This window comes from Pelmatolapia mariae, unplaced genomic scaffold (assembly GCF_036321145.2).
Source record: "Pelmatolapia mariae isolate MD_Pm_ZW unplaced genomic scaffold, Pm_UMD_F_2 NODE_ptg000080l+_length_54083_cov_1, whole genome shotgun sequence".
NCBI classification, from domain to species: domain Eukaryota; kingdom Metazoa; phylum Chordata; class Actinopteri; order Cichliformes; family Cichlidae; genus Pelmatolapia; species Pelmatolapia mariae.
In genome coordinates this window covers 40348-54083 of record NW_027051800.1, presented here as the reverse complement: position 1 = coordinate 54083, position 13736 = coordinate 40348, and the positions used below count along the sequence as shown (strand labels likewise).

The 13736-nt window shown below is 43.4% G+C and overlaps 1 long non-coding RNA gene across 1 annotated transcript; it reads right to left on the bottom strand.

Moving 5' to 3' along the window:
- Positions 1-3669: 3669 nt before the first annotated feature.
- Positions 3670-6434, bottom strand: LOC134622597 (uncharacterized). Its single transcript, XR_010093015.1, has 3 exons — positions 6354-6434; positions 5799-5878; positions 3670-5542 (listed from the first exon to the last, which is right to left on the bottom strand). It is a non-coding gene; the product is annotated as an uncharacterized LOC134622597 (long non-coding RNA).
- Between the last annotated feature and the right edge of the window lie 7302 nt (positions 6435-13736).

Below are 13736 nucleotides of genomic sequence, written 5' to 3'. Positions count from 1 at the left end.
GAGGTGTACAGGTCCTGCAGAGATGGGAGTCTGCAGCCAATCACCTTCTCAGCAGAGCGCACAACACGCTGCAGTCTCTGTTGGTCCCTGATAGTGGCTCCAGCGTACCACACGGTGATGGAGGAGGTGAGGATGGACTCGATGATTGCGGTGTAGAATTGCATCATCGTCCGTGTTGGCAGGTTGAATTTCTTCAGCTGCCTCAGGAAGTACATCCTCTGCTGGGCTTTCTTTATGACGGAGGTGATGGTGGGCTCCCACTTCAGGTCCTGGGTGATGGTGGTACCCAGGAAGCGGAATGAGTCCACAGAGGTGATGAGGGTGTCAGTCAGGATGATGGGGGGAAGTGGGGCTGTGTGCTTCCTGAAGTCCACAATAATCTCCACTGTCTTCTGGGCATTCAGCACCAGGTTGTTGTGACTGCACCAGGACACCAGACGTTCAACCTCCCTCCTGTAGGCAGACTCATCCCCGTCGGAAATGAGTCCAATAACGGTGGTGTCATCTGCAAACTTGATTAGCTTGACAGACTGGTGGGTGGAGGTGCAGCAGTTGGTGTACAGGGAGAAGAGCAGAGGAGAAAGAAGACAGCCCTGAGGGGAGCCGGTGCTGATGGTCCGGGAGTCCGAGACGTTCTTTCCCAGCCTCACATGCTGCTTCCTGTCCGTCAGGAAATCAGTGATCCACTGGCAGATGGGATCAGGCACATTCATCTGGGAAAGCTTGCCTTGGAGATGGTCTGGAAGGATGGTGTTGAAGGCAGAGCTGAAGTCCACAAACAGGATCCTGGCATAGGTTCCTGGGGAGTCCAGATGCTGCAGGATGAAGTGTAGAGCCATGTTGATCGCATCGTCTACAGACCTGTTGGCTCTGTATGCAAACTGCAGGGGGTCCAGGAGGGGGGTCGTGAGGGTCTTGAGGTAGGAGAGAACCAGGCGCTCAAATGACTTCATGACCACAGATGTCAGAGCCACAGGTCTGTAGTCATTTAGTCCAGTGATCCTTGGTTTCTTGGGGACAGGGATTATGGTAGAGGACTTGAAGCAGGCAGGCACATGACATACCTGCAGTGAGGAGTTGAAAATGCCAGAAAACACTGGGGCCAGCTCGTTTGCACAGTGTCTGAGGGTGGCAGGAGACACACCGTCTGGGCCAGGAGCTTTTCGAGCATTCAGACTCTTAAACTGCTTCCTCACATCTGCTTCATGAATATGAAGAGTAGTGATGGGAGAAGGTGGTGTGAAATCCTCCTTGGTGTGGGGTGTGGAGGGAGGTGTTGTAGATGAAGATCTATTGTTGGGGCCGTTGGAGGTGTGAAGGCTGCTCGATGGCTCGTCAAAACGGCAGTAAAAGTCGTTAAGGGTGTTGACCAACAGCAAGTCGTCAGTGGAGTGGGGGGTTTTAGGCTTGTAGTTGGTGATATTCCTAAAACTTTTCCACACAGAGGCCGAGTCATTCTCTGAGATCTGCTGCTGCATCTTCTCAGAGTGCTGATGTTTAGCAATGTCCACTTCTTTAGTGAACCTGTACTTGGCCTCTCTGTAGCAGTCCCTGTCTCCGCTTCTGAACGCCTTTCTCTTTTCCAGCCACAGCCTTTTGAGTTTAGGAGTAAACCAGGGTTTGTCATTGTTATAACTCACCCTGGTGCGTGATGGCACAATGCTGTCCTCACAGAAGTGGATGTAGGAGGTGACAGTGTCCGTAAACTCATCAGGCTGTTAGAAGCAGCCTTCATTGTGTCCCAGTCTGTGGACTCCAAACACGTGCGAAGCTCCTCCACAGCCTCGTTGCTCCACACTTTTTTAGTCCTCACGACAGGTTTGGAGAGCTTCAGCCTCTGTCTGTACGCGGGGATCAGTTGGACCATGACGTGATCAGAAAGTCCGAGTGAAGCGTGGGGCACCGCGCGATAGGCCCCGCTGATCGTGCTGTAGCAGTGGTCCAATGTCCTCTCCTCTCTGGTCGGGCATTTAATATACTGCTTGTATTTGGGAAGCTCTTGGCTCAGATTGGCTTTGTTAAAGTCCCCAAGAGCAATAATGAGAGAGTCCGGGAAAGTCCGCTCCATGTGCAGTATCTGCTCCGCGCGGGCGCACTGAGCTGCCTGCACATCCACATCTGGCGGGATGTAAACAGCAGCCAAGATGAATGAAGCAAACTCCCGCGGAGAATAAAACGGTTTGCAGTGAATAAAAAGGTATTCCAGAGAGGAAGAGCAGTGCTGAGCAATCACTGTTACATCTGTGCACCAGCCACTATTAATTTAGAAGCAGACACCTCAACCTGTGGTCTTACCAGAGAGAGAGGCCTGCCGGTCCGCGCGCAGCAGATGAAAACCCTCCAGCTTGAGTGCGCAGTCCGGGATGTCCTCGCAGAGCCACGACTCTGTAAAATATAAGACACAGGAGGAGGCAAAGTCTCTGTTCATGCTTCTCATCAGGGCCAGCTCGTCCATCTTATTCCTGAGTGAGCGTACGTTGGAAAGGAAGATCCCAGGAAGAGCAGTTCGCAGTCCACGTCTCCTCAGACGCACGAGTGCGCCGGCTCGCTTTCCTCTCCTTCGGCGTCTCACTTTCCTGATCAAAGTCTGCAGTAAATCTGCCGCAGATGCGACAAATATTGGAAGTAAATCCACAGGTGTTGTTGTCCTGTAGTTAAGGAGCTCTTCTCTGGTGTAAGAATATCCAGAGGAGTGCCAGACACACAAGTTATGCACAAAAACAAAACAGAAGTAACGAACTGAAGCACCAGGGCATCCATACGCGGCGCCATCTTGGATTTCTTGGTCAACCTGGGTCATACCGAGTTTAAAGCTGCTACCACAGCCAGATTTGATCGGTTAAGAGAGAGAGAGCGAGATCAAAACAGCCACGAAACGTCCCGCATATATGTGCCCAAGTGTTGTATTGAAGCAATCAAGTGATCAATAATTGTTTTCCACTATGTTGTTTTGCAATGTTTTTTTGTTTTTTTTTGCATTATTGATTTGTTTTTCACCAAAGCAGCTAATAATGATGGAATACAATTTTGCCTCTTTCTTGTAAGATTCTATAAAAGAATGAATGCCAGTTATAAATAAAGACAATAAATTGAGTGAATTACGAAACACTCATTTTATTTCTATTAGATCTGAAAATGTTGTGTAATACTACAACCTGAAACAACAATGTGTGTCTGCAGTAGGCTCACTTAGCATGGGGGAGTCTAACCTTAGGACCCTTACTGGATACAGACGCCCCAGAATGAATAGAATATCTATGGGTTTGTATTTTTTTTTCAGGAAATCATCCTTCAGTCTTCCTCAGTTTCTTTAAAGTCACCAACTGGACATGTTTGCTGAGATTTGGTAAAACCTGAAAAAACTTCACCTGAAGTTTATGTGAGAAGTCATGACCCTTTTTACACATGAGCACTGGTTTCCATTTTATCAAGATATTTCCTAATAAATACATTTTACTGTCAGCTAACCAAGTGGGCAAAATGGTAGCAATCATGTACAACAATGTGTATAATCTCAATGTGTCAGTTGCTTGGTTTAAAATCCACTGTGCTATGATTAAAAACTGTTGTCCAAAGGGACACATTTTTTCCAAACTGAAGCCAGATCAATAAAGTAGATGAAATGTCAGTGAATAAAGCACAATGGCAAGTTAAAGTAAAGTCTAATTTATTTATTGGTTTAGGGCTCAGAAAACAAAGAATCACATGTTGAAATTAATGCACGGGAAACATCAAATTAGTATTTTGTCATGGCTGTGTGCAGGCAGGGAGAAAGGACCCAAAATGCAGGACTCAAAAATACTCAGCTGTATTGCTGATAGCAACAGAACAGGAACTTAACTAAATTGAGAATACAAAAACAAAGTAGCAGACAGAACACAGTAACGTGAGAGTACGATGCAACAGAGAGCACAGGAAAACACAGGGCTTAAATACACAGGGGAGTAATCAGGGAATGGAAACAGGAGGGGAACACACCTGGAAGAAACCACACCCGACGAGACGGGGAAACGTAAACAGAAACACCCACATGAGACAAGGACCTTCAGAATAAAACAGAAAACAGACACAGAGGACCTGATAAGACACTGAACTTAACAGACTTACAAGCAGACACCGTGGACAGACAGAGGGAACACAGGCATAAACAAAACCAAACACATAGCAAACCCAAACAAAAGACATAACACAATAAACAAGAACTTAGGATGATATAAAGAAACACAAAACACTGAGTCGTCAGACTCAGGACCATGACATGTTTCTCAGAAAGTATTTACAGCAGAACCAATAAAAGATTATTAAATCCTTGAAACCTTCCATTACTTCCTCAAAGTTTAGTGATGATTTTCTAAAAACATTTGGTGGAGAGTTTCAGTCTGATTTCATCAATAATCCAACTCATTACATCCCATCTATGCAAGCACGTGTGACCTGCTCAGCTGATCGTTAATGATTCGATGTTAAAACTTTATTTTTAAACTACTAAAGGTTTTAACTCCAGAGAATTTTGCTCATTCAGGTTATTTCAGGGTTAACCTGAGTTTCTGTACTACGGAGCAGGTTCACAATCTCAAACAGCTGCAGATGAGAGAATATAAACTCAAACTGTCAGGAGCAGGTTATGTCCAGAGTTCAGTCTAAAATCAGTTTGAAGCTTCTTCTTTTTCTTCACTGAGTCTTTTAAAGTATGTTTTCAGTGACATTATCTGCTGGGTGAAATGTGTTCATGTGATCAGAAAATGATTCTGATCTACTGATGAGTCCGTTACACTGCCACAAACATGGAACACTTAATACCTGTTCAACCAATCACACCTGTGAAATAAACAGCCATACTGATCATTAATCACATGTCCTTTTTACAACAGGATTGTGTTTTACTGGTATTTCTTTTATATTCATGATCCTTTTTTCGTCACTATTCCTAATGTCTCTTGTGTAGATGTTGTAAGGACCATTTTCTGTGGAAGATGGGGAAACCCTGCGTTAACTTAAGTTAATATCTGTGAGTTTATATTTGTTTATCCTGATAAGTAAAAATAATACTAATGAAGGGTGATCAGGCCTTTTCTCAAGATCTGCCCTAAAAAAATCTGACCTCATATTTGCATAATTACTTTAGTCAATGTTGTGTACTTCAACTTTCAGTGTTGCAACGCTGAAGTTTGTCATGCTGGATTTAACAAGAACATTAATATCTCTGTGAGTCAGATCATAACCATCAGCTTTTCCTCTGACAAACTTTCTCTCAGGATTGTGATACATGTTAAGATAAAGAGCACTATCACAGTTTGTTTCCCTGTCAAAGACTCCGACTGCGTACCAGTTAGAGTACAGGCCGTAGTCAAAAGGAACAGAGAACATGACACCTATTTTCTTATCAGCTCTGTCTGCAGCTGCATCGTAGAGATCGTAGGTGAAGACGCCAACAGATCCACGCGCTGTGCCGCCAGTCTTAGAGAACAGAGCGTTGCCACATTCAGAAGGCCCAAGTCTTGTTGGCAAAGGGATTTGGCAGAGTCCGCTAACAAGATGCAGACTAGTCAGAAAAAAAGAAAAATATGCATTAATATTCTTATTCAAACAGGACCTGAACTCCTCATAATGAGTCGGGTTGATCAGTTTCTTTAGAGAAAGAAACATGGACAGGGCTATTGCTGCTGCGATGACAACATCATGTCAGGAGTTCAGAAGAAATTTACTAAACTGATTCCTTCTGTTACTTATTAATGATATCAGTGAGGTGTCAGGTGATGTGCAGGCAGCATCTCAGTCACAGTAAAAAGTGTGGTCACCTGGGGTTTTGAAGGGTGTAGCCCTGAGTCTTGTTCGTAATATGAATGGTGGACTGCCGAGGACCCATGGTGTCTGCAAACTAAAGAACAAAAAGAGAGAGAAGAACGTGTTTCTGTCTGTGGGAGCATCTCTGTTTGTACATCAGTGAGTTTGTGGCTGAAGACAGTAAACGTGATACAAACACCATCATGTTGTCCACTGATCGTGTTACAGTCCCTGTGCTCCACCCTGTGGGACTTTTCCAATAAGAGAGACTTTTTCTAAAAAGTTTCCTTCTAAAGGCTCTGCAGCTTTTTTTCACTTAAACTTCCCTTTGCTTATTTCATGCCTAGAACCTATTAAAAAACAGTTTAGACATGGACCACCGTGTGTGTGATCAGCTGTGACATTACTCATGTTTCCACAGTAAGCGATCCAAACACACCGAGCAGAGAAATGATGAAAAACAGATTCTGAACACGCAGTGAGTCAGAGAAAGGAACATTTGCATGCAGGAATAACTAATAAACATAAACTTGTCTGATTTTCAGTCAAATAAACAAGCTCAGACTCACAGTGAGGAGATGAATTCAGGTGATCGATCACCAGTGTCTGTGTGAGCAGTCCTCGCAGTCTGACTGAGACCAAACAATCCTGAAAGCAGAACGTCTGTTCATGAACTGAAGGAAATTTGTAGAGATATTCTTTTTCCTTTCCAGAAAGAAAATATTACTTCATTCTTTTTTCTGGAAATTCGAGAAACATGCTTTTTTACTCTGACATATATTGGGTTATTTCTTTACCCTGATTTTGATTGGTCACTAAGATATTTAAAGCAAATTCCCCTCTCACCTCTGTGGGCTGTCTTTATTGTTCAAGCTCATATTTGATAACTAAAGGCTCCACACTAAAACTGGTGATTATTCACTCTGAATTATTCTTATAGGTCATCCAGCTAATGAGGTTGCTTTTAAGGTAACATTGTGGTGTTTATCCAGTTGAATTAAGTTTGCAATTGTGAAAAGGGCTGATTATGTTTGCAAACAGCATATTCCATTAATAGTAAATGCAAATCACTGAATGCATGACATTATGATTGGGAGCTAAATGAAACCCTGCTAGTGGAGCGCAGCTCAATCAACACAACCTGAACAGCAGAGAGGGCAGTGAAGAGTAACCCATCTGGCTACACTATCTAAGTAACAGTTAATCTGACAACAGTTACTGTGGAATAGCACAGGCCGCATTCAGTGTGTTTAGTCTGATTCCTGGACTCTGATCAAGCACTAACAGAAAATGGCAGACACACTCGGCCTTGTTGGTCCAGCTGTGACTCCGTTACCGTGAGCTATGGAGCTGCAGATTTGTGCTGGAACTAAGCTGCACACAGCTGATGTTGATGTTTACATTGGAGACCATTCAGATCTAAACCTGCAGACCCACAGAGCTGAGAACTGTCTCTGCACATCTGCCTGTGTTAGAACAGGAAGTAGTTTCTAATTTCATCAAGTATGTCAACTTCCTGTGGTCGCAGTCATGTGACTGTTAACGGTACAGAGAGATGTTAAAAACAGGAAGTGTGGTTGCTAAGCTGTTGCTATGTGTGCTGATGTCACACACACTAGGATGAATTGCAATATATTGGACAATTCACACTGAGTATATTGGTTTAGTAAAAAATGTGTTTTCCTATTAAAGGTGACAAATTTTGTAATGTAATGGATGGATTACACACAAACAAGCCTTACTGCTTTTATTTATCAAGTTTTCTCCTCAGGCATTTAACAAAATACCATAGAAATACAGGTGTAGTTTAACAGAATAAAGTTCATTACCCAGCCTGGTTTTTGTAATGATTACTTCATTCTGATATTATTATGTATGCCACTAGGTATTTATATCAATGCCGCCTAGTCACCGCTCACTGTTTTTGAACATTTAAATGCAAAAATGAGCCAAGTCTTTGGGCACATTTTAATGTCCGGTAAAGTTAGCGTTGTAATAAGAAGTATTTGTGATGCAATTGCATTTAAAAACAAAACTGACACTTTTTTCTCCTCTCTGAGGTCAGTGGGAGGAGGCACAGACCCACCACTGAGCCCCTTTTGGTTACACATGACACTTTTTGTTGTGAAATCCCAACAGTCCATTGGGCTTGTACAGGGCGATGGCTGTGTAGATTTTTACCAGAGGTAGAGCGTGAAATATTTGACTTTTTCTATCACTGAAACAGATCCTGTGATTACTGCTGTTTCACACTGATGGATTCAGAGGACTTGCCAACAATAGAAAAGCAGCCCAGTCAAGAAGAGCAATGGAAAAACAAGAGAAAAACAAAGCAAACTTTAAGAAAGATTATGAGGAAAGTACTTGAAAAATCACACAACAAACAAGACACATTGCTAATTACATCATCTTATTTATTCAATTTACACTGAAATATTGATCCAATGTTTAAATACGTTCAATGAGTTAAAGAAAACTAAATTCCTGCATGACTGATTTTTCACAAGGTGCCCCTGTGTCTCTAACATCCTCTCAGTGTTGGGATGGTGTATGAGGAGTTTTGTGCAGTTCCAGCAGAGACACTAAAACACAGCAGTGATTGTGTCTAAACAGACAAACATGAACTAAATGCAGTGAAGCTGCTGTTTGTCTGAGTGTAATCAAATGTCTGAGGGAGCTCACTGCACAGGAACATTTATGTCTTTCCTCTTTTATTTCACTGTGGAGGCTGAACCCTCTCTGAAGTCAGCAGCATCATTTCAGAGTTTTACAGACGAACATTTCTAACAGGAAGTGATCAGAAGTCTACAAAAGGCTCAGAATCCTCAAACACTGAGAGGAAATCTGCTGTTCCAGCTGCTGATCGTGTTGTCAACATTTCAACCCGTCCTCATTAACTCCAAATGTTTCCAGTTGCACATTCATCACATCAGGGAAGTTCTGGCAGCAAAAACTGATCAAAGGCTGAAAACACTCTAAAAATATTTATCTGTGAGCAGCATCAACTTATAGACAACAGGAAACATCAGCAAGCATTTTTACATCAGTCCAAAAATGAACAGAGCTGCTGCCTCCATCTACAAACTGCCCCACATGCTGAACCACAAACTCCACCCTGAACTGAAAAAGTCGTCACTGTTATTTTTCTACAGATCATATCATAACTGACTCATGAAGTCTTTTTTCCTTCAAACTACAAACATCCAGGACATTAAATGTTTCTGTAAACAGCAGCTGAAACTTCCAGGAGCTGAAGACAAAACTTCAGACTTTAACACAAACAAATGTATGAACCTGGTCTCTGCCGCCACCTTTTATATACAAGCTATAGATAGTCTATAGTGGAAATAATCATTTAAACCAGCAAACACACAATCACGAAAAAGCAGAAGTTATATTGATGTTAGCCAGGAAAACATTAGAGACTGCTTCCATTACCTTCACAGCGTCAGTCACAAACATGAAGTTCAGGAAAGTGAAATTAAAGTTTGAACAGGAAGGAAACACCCACAAAGGCATCTGAGGACACCAAAACAATCACACTCTGTGCTGCATTCTAGTGCATCTTGGAAATTACAAATCTCTGGCAGGTTGTCCAAAAGTGATTTATTTCTGCTGGTTTTCCTTTTTGAAACACAAACATCTGTCATCACTTTGTTGTTCTTCTTCCTGCAGCGTTTGAATATTTCAGCACTAAATGGATGTTTCTTCAAAGCTCATTTCAACCTGTTGAAGTCATGAATGAAAGTGCAGACTGAGAGTGGATCACATGATGTTTAAGGTGTGTCATGTGACATGTTCAGTATTGTCACACATGTCTAGATTGTCCCTGATATCATAACTGCTCAAACACTGATGATTATATTTGAAGAATTATTACTGATGGCAGCAAAGTTTGAATGGAGCTCTCTGTCTGTGCTGATTTGTCGCCCTCTGGAGGTCAAAACACAAACTGCATGATGTCACTGTAACCACCACAGTGACAGGAAGTGTTTTTAAATGACTGAAACACTGAACGGTTTGGTGACGTCACCAAACAATAGTTTGTGTTGAACACGGACTCTTTAGTGCGCTGCACACTCGCTCTCTCAGCCCGCGGGTTTGAGAACAAGAAGAAAGGAGAAAAAAGTGCACGAGCGCATCGTTAAAGCCGACTAACGTGAAAACACGTGACGAGACAAAGGTAAGCGGTACGGTTTGGTGACGTCACAGTGAAATCCAGCGTCATGACTTTAACATTGAACAAATCCGGTCCTCACAGGCTCAGGGACGGACTTCATCCTTTTACTTTAACCATGAAACATGAAGCTGTCGCTCATAATGAGACAGGAGCTCAGCTTTCAGCGTCACAGCTGGAACAACATCAGCTGACATGAAAGAAACACAGACGTTTGTTCCCTGTTAGCAAAGATGAAGATGGAGGAGGAGGAGGACACGGGCTGTGAGGGACGCAGTGGAGCAGCCATCAGACCTGTGTGTCTCACACTGTGATTACACTCCACACACTCAGTTTCAGTAACACGCATGAACAACAATGAAAAGATAAAGAAATAAGTTACTGTAGTTCTCAGTTACAGCCTCGTGTTTCCTCCACATTCGTCTCTTTTCAGACATCAGCAGGAGCGAGGACGACCCCCCCAGTCTGAGGACGTCCCCACCACATGAACGGGGGACAGGAGGCGGAGCTTCCACCCCAGCTGGTAGGAAAGTCCTCCTTGGACTTCTCTGTAACTATGGACTCATGCATGCAGACGTTTCAGTCCACAGTGATGTCAGTCAGTGCTTTTTAAAGATGTGCACGTGTGCAGGATGTGAAATCTTCACTTTGATTGTTAAATGTTCACTTTGTTTGTGCTTCAAATAAATTCACTTCATGGATGAAACAGTTTGTTTTGGTTCTGTGGCCCCATGAAACCCCCCTGAGCCCACCCTGGTCAACCTGCTGTCAAACTTCATCTATGAAATATTTTACATAAAATGCTCCTTCCACTCATGTTCATGTCCTTTTCCTGCACACTGAAGTCTGAGGCTTAAACATGAATCTGTCAACACCTATAAACACACTGGAGTCACTGCTTTTTCTTCTCATGCACATGAATCAGGGTCTGTCCTTCAGCACAGAGACTTAAATACACGAGTACAAAACAAGCGCTCCTTCAAATCTGTGAGTGCACGGTAACAAAAACACTTGACATGTGAAAGATCATCAGTGTCTGAATCTTCACAGAAACGCAAAAATAAAAACGTAGAAAAGAAAACAGCAGATTTTTAGTGACAGAAGTGAAGAAAATGCTGTTTTCATTTTGCTTCCAGCATCAGAAGAGTGTGACATGATGCACACGTGTAGCTGTGCATGGACACATGATTCCATCTTTCTCATGCAAACACCTACAGAAGCTGTAAACAGGCAGAGAAGCTTTCCTGCACATGTTCTCAGCAGTGACGCTGCTCACAGCTGCTTCGTCCTCGTGGGTTTGGTGAGGCAGCAGGTCAGTAACCATGGTTACAGGTGACGCTCTGATGATCAAAGATGTCAGGTTATTGTTTACACAAACATACATGTGCACTTAAATGAGCTCACATTATTGATCTGGATATGGATCGCCTTTGTTTTTATAAGTCAGTGTTACCATGGAAACGACACTAACACGCTATCTAAACACACAGTGGATTTAATTGACTTCAGTCTTGATTCTGCATGTATTCACAGCATGAAGGTCCACTGATGACTGCTGACATCTAGTGGACATTTGATGACATTACAACAACAGTTTGTGTGAAATAAATAAAATGCAGATAGAAAACATTAATTGACACAAGGAGGAGTCATGTGACTGTGACGACAGATGTCATTGGTGGAAAGATGGGCGCCATCAGAACGCTGACTGACCTGCAGCCTGATGGCCTGTGGCAGGAAACGTTCATCGTTCAGCTGTAACCTGATGGAGTCGTGTGTACAATAAGGCAAAGATGGAGCAGAAGAAGAGCAGACGCTGAGCTCCCAGTGTTTCAAACATACACACCACTGTGTTTGTTCCAACATACGCACAGTGGTGACAACAAAATAGTCTCGTCCAATAAATCTGATGGTCATTTTGTGTGACGTCTCCGAGAAGTTTGAACTTTTTCATACAAACATTAGTAAAAGAGGCCACACAGGTGATGACTTCATGCCTGTTGCTCTCTAATGTGGAAACACAGAAGAAGAGTCAGACGTGTTGCAGCAGGGAGACGAGCGCTGTCATGAAGTGTGATGCTTCCAGCCTGCAGTCAAACACCACCTTCAGCATGTTTCAGCCTTTTATCCACCATCACACCATGAAGCCGCCTCCAGTCAGAGACGTTACTCTGAGCGCTTTGTCATCGGGTCGCCTCCTCGTGTCCTTGTCTCCTCCCTCCTCGTGTCCTTGTCTCCTCCCTCCTCGTGTCTCAGGTGAAGCTGCACAGAAACCTGCCCAGCTCGTGTGATTCATCTGTGCAGAGCTTTAAACTCACACTCTCCTGTCACACAAGCTCAGTGAAATCAAGTTTTTGTCCTCATGTGAACAAAGTGAGTGTGTGTGCTGAAAGCAGCTGCTGTGTGTGTGTGTTTCACTTCTTATTGCACACTAAAACACACACACTCTCTTTCAGCTCAGTTTAGTGTGTGCAGCCAAACATCACGGCAGACTGCCACAGAGTTCAGCTTCCTCATAGTTTCATAAGCCTTCACATCACTTCCTGTCCTCACAGGAAGCTAAACTCCGTCTCTCACAGCAAAGAACGGAGCGTTTGTCAGAGCCACACATATTCTTAAGGACAAAATCAGTGTTTCACAATAAAAGCCTTGCTAATACAAAACTGTCCAGCAGCTATTAGGAGGGCCTTTAATTTGAAATAGATGGAAAAGGAAGCAGAAAAGGTCAGCCAGCTTCAGCGGTCAGAGGTTAAAGGTCATGTGAATGAAGAAATGCTGTTCATACTTTGGTTATTTTTTCTGTCTGAACTGGCAGGAAGTCCTCTGTGAGAAGCAGGAAGTCCTCTGTGAGAAGCAGGAAGTCCTCTGTGAGAAGCAGGAAGTCCTCTGTGAGGAGCAGGAAGTCCTCTGTGAGAAGCAGGAAGTCCCACTTTTGTTGTTTTTGGTGACTTTCAGAAATCTTCCAGCCGCTATAAAATAAAGTGATGCTGGAAACATCGCTGTGACAGGTGGAGGCTCAGCCGCCTCCAACCGAGTAAAGAGGTTCAGGCTGAGCAGCTCTGATGGTTCATTGGAGGCAGCACAGAGTGTGGAGACATCTAGTGGTGGTGGAGAGAAGTGCAATCAAAGCTCTGCTGGTGGATGTAGTTACTGTAAGGTCCCTGATGGAGCTCTGTGATTGGTGGATCGTCCAAACTAAACTCAGTGATAAAGTTTCCTCTGATAAACAATGAAAGGACCGATCAGCTGATCAGCATCGTGACACGAGCACTGGATCCAAATTTGAAGTTCTTTTCTCCGACCAATGAAATCTGACCTGGAATTTGGGGAAAGTCCTGAAAAGTTGTTTTCCTGCATTAAGGATTCTGCTCACAGCCTGGGTGACCTTTGACCTTAAGCTGAAGATTCAGCTCCACATTAATCATTAATAATAACTGACATATGAAAGTGTATCAGGGCCTGATGTGGCCCGCTGGCCATATGTTGAACACCCCTGCTTTAGCTGAACGAGCACAAACAGCTCAGACTTGTTTCTCACTACTTTCTGTGGAGAAAGAAAGAAAACAAACCCACTCATGATCTTCAGAGTGTCCATTTGATTCTGTGTCACAGTGTGACTGTGGGGATGAAGGAGCTCTCAGGGCCTCCACAGCCTCCTGTTTCTAAAAGCAGCAGCAGCAGCTTCAATGACAGGAGGGGGAATAATTATGTGTTTAGTGACAAACAACAACGTCTCTGATTTGATGCTGTTTCATTTTAATGCAGACAGAATATC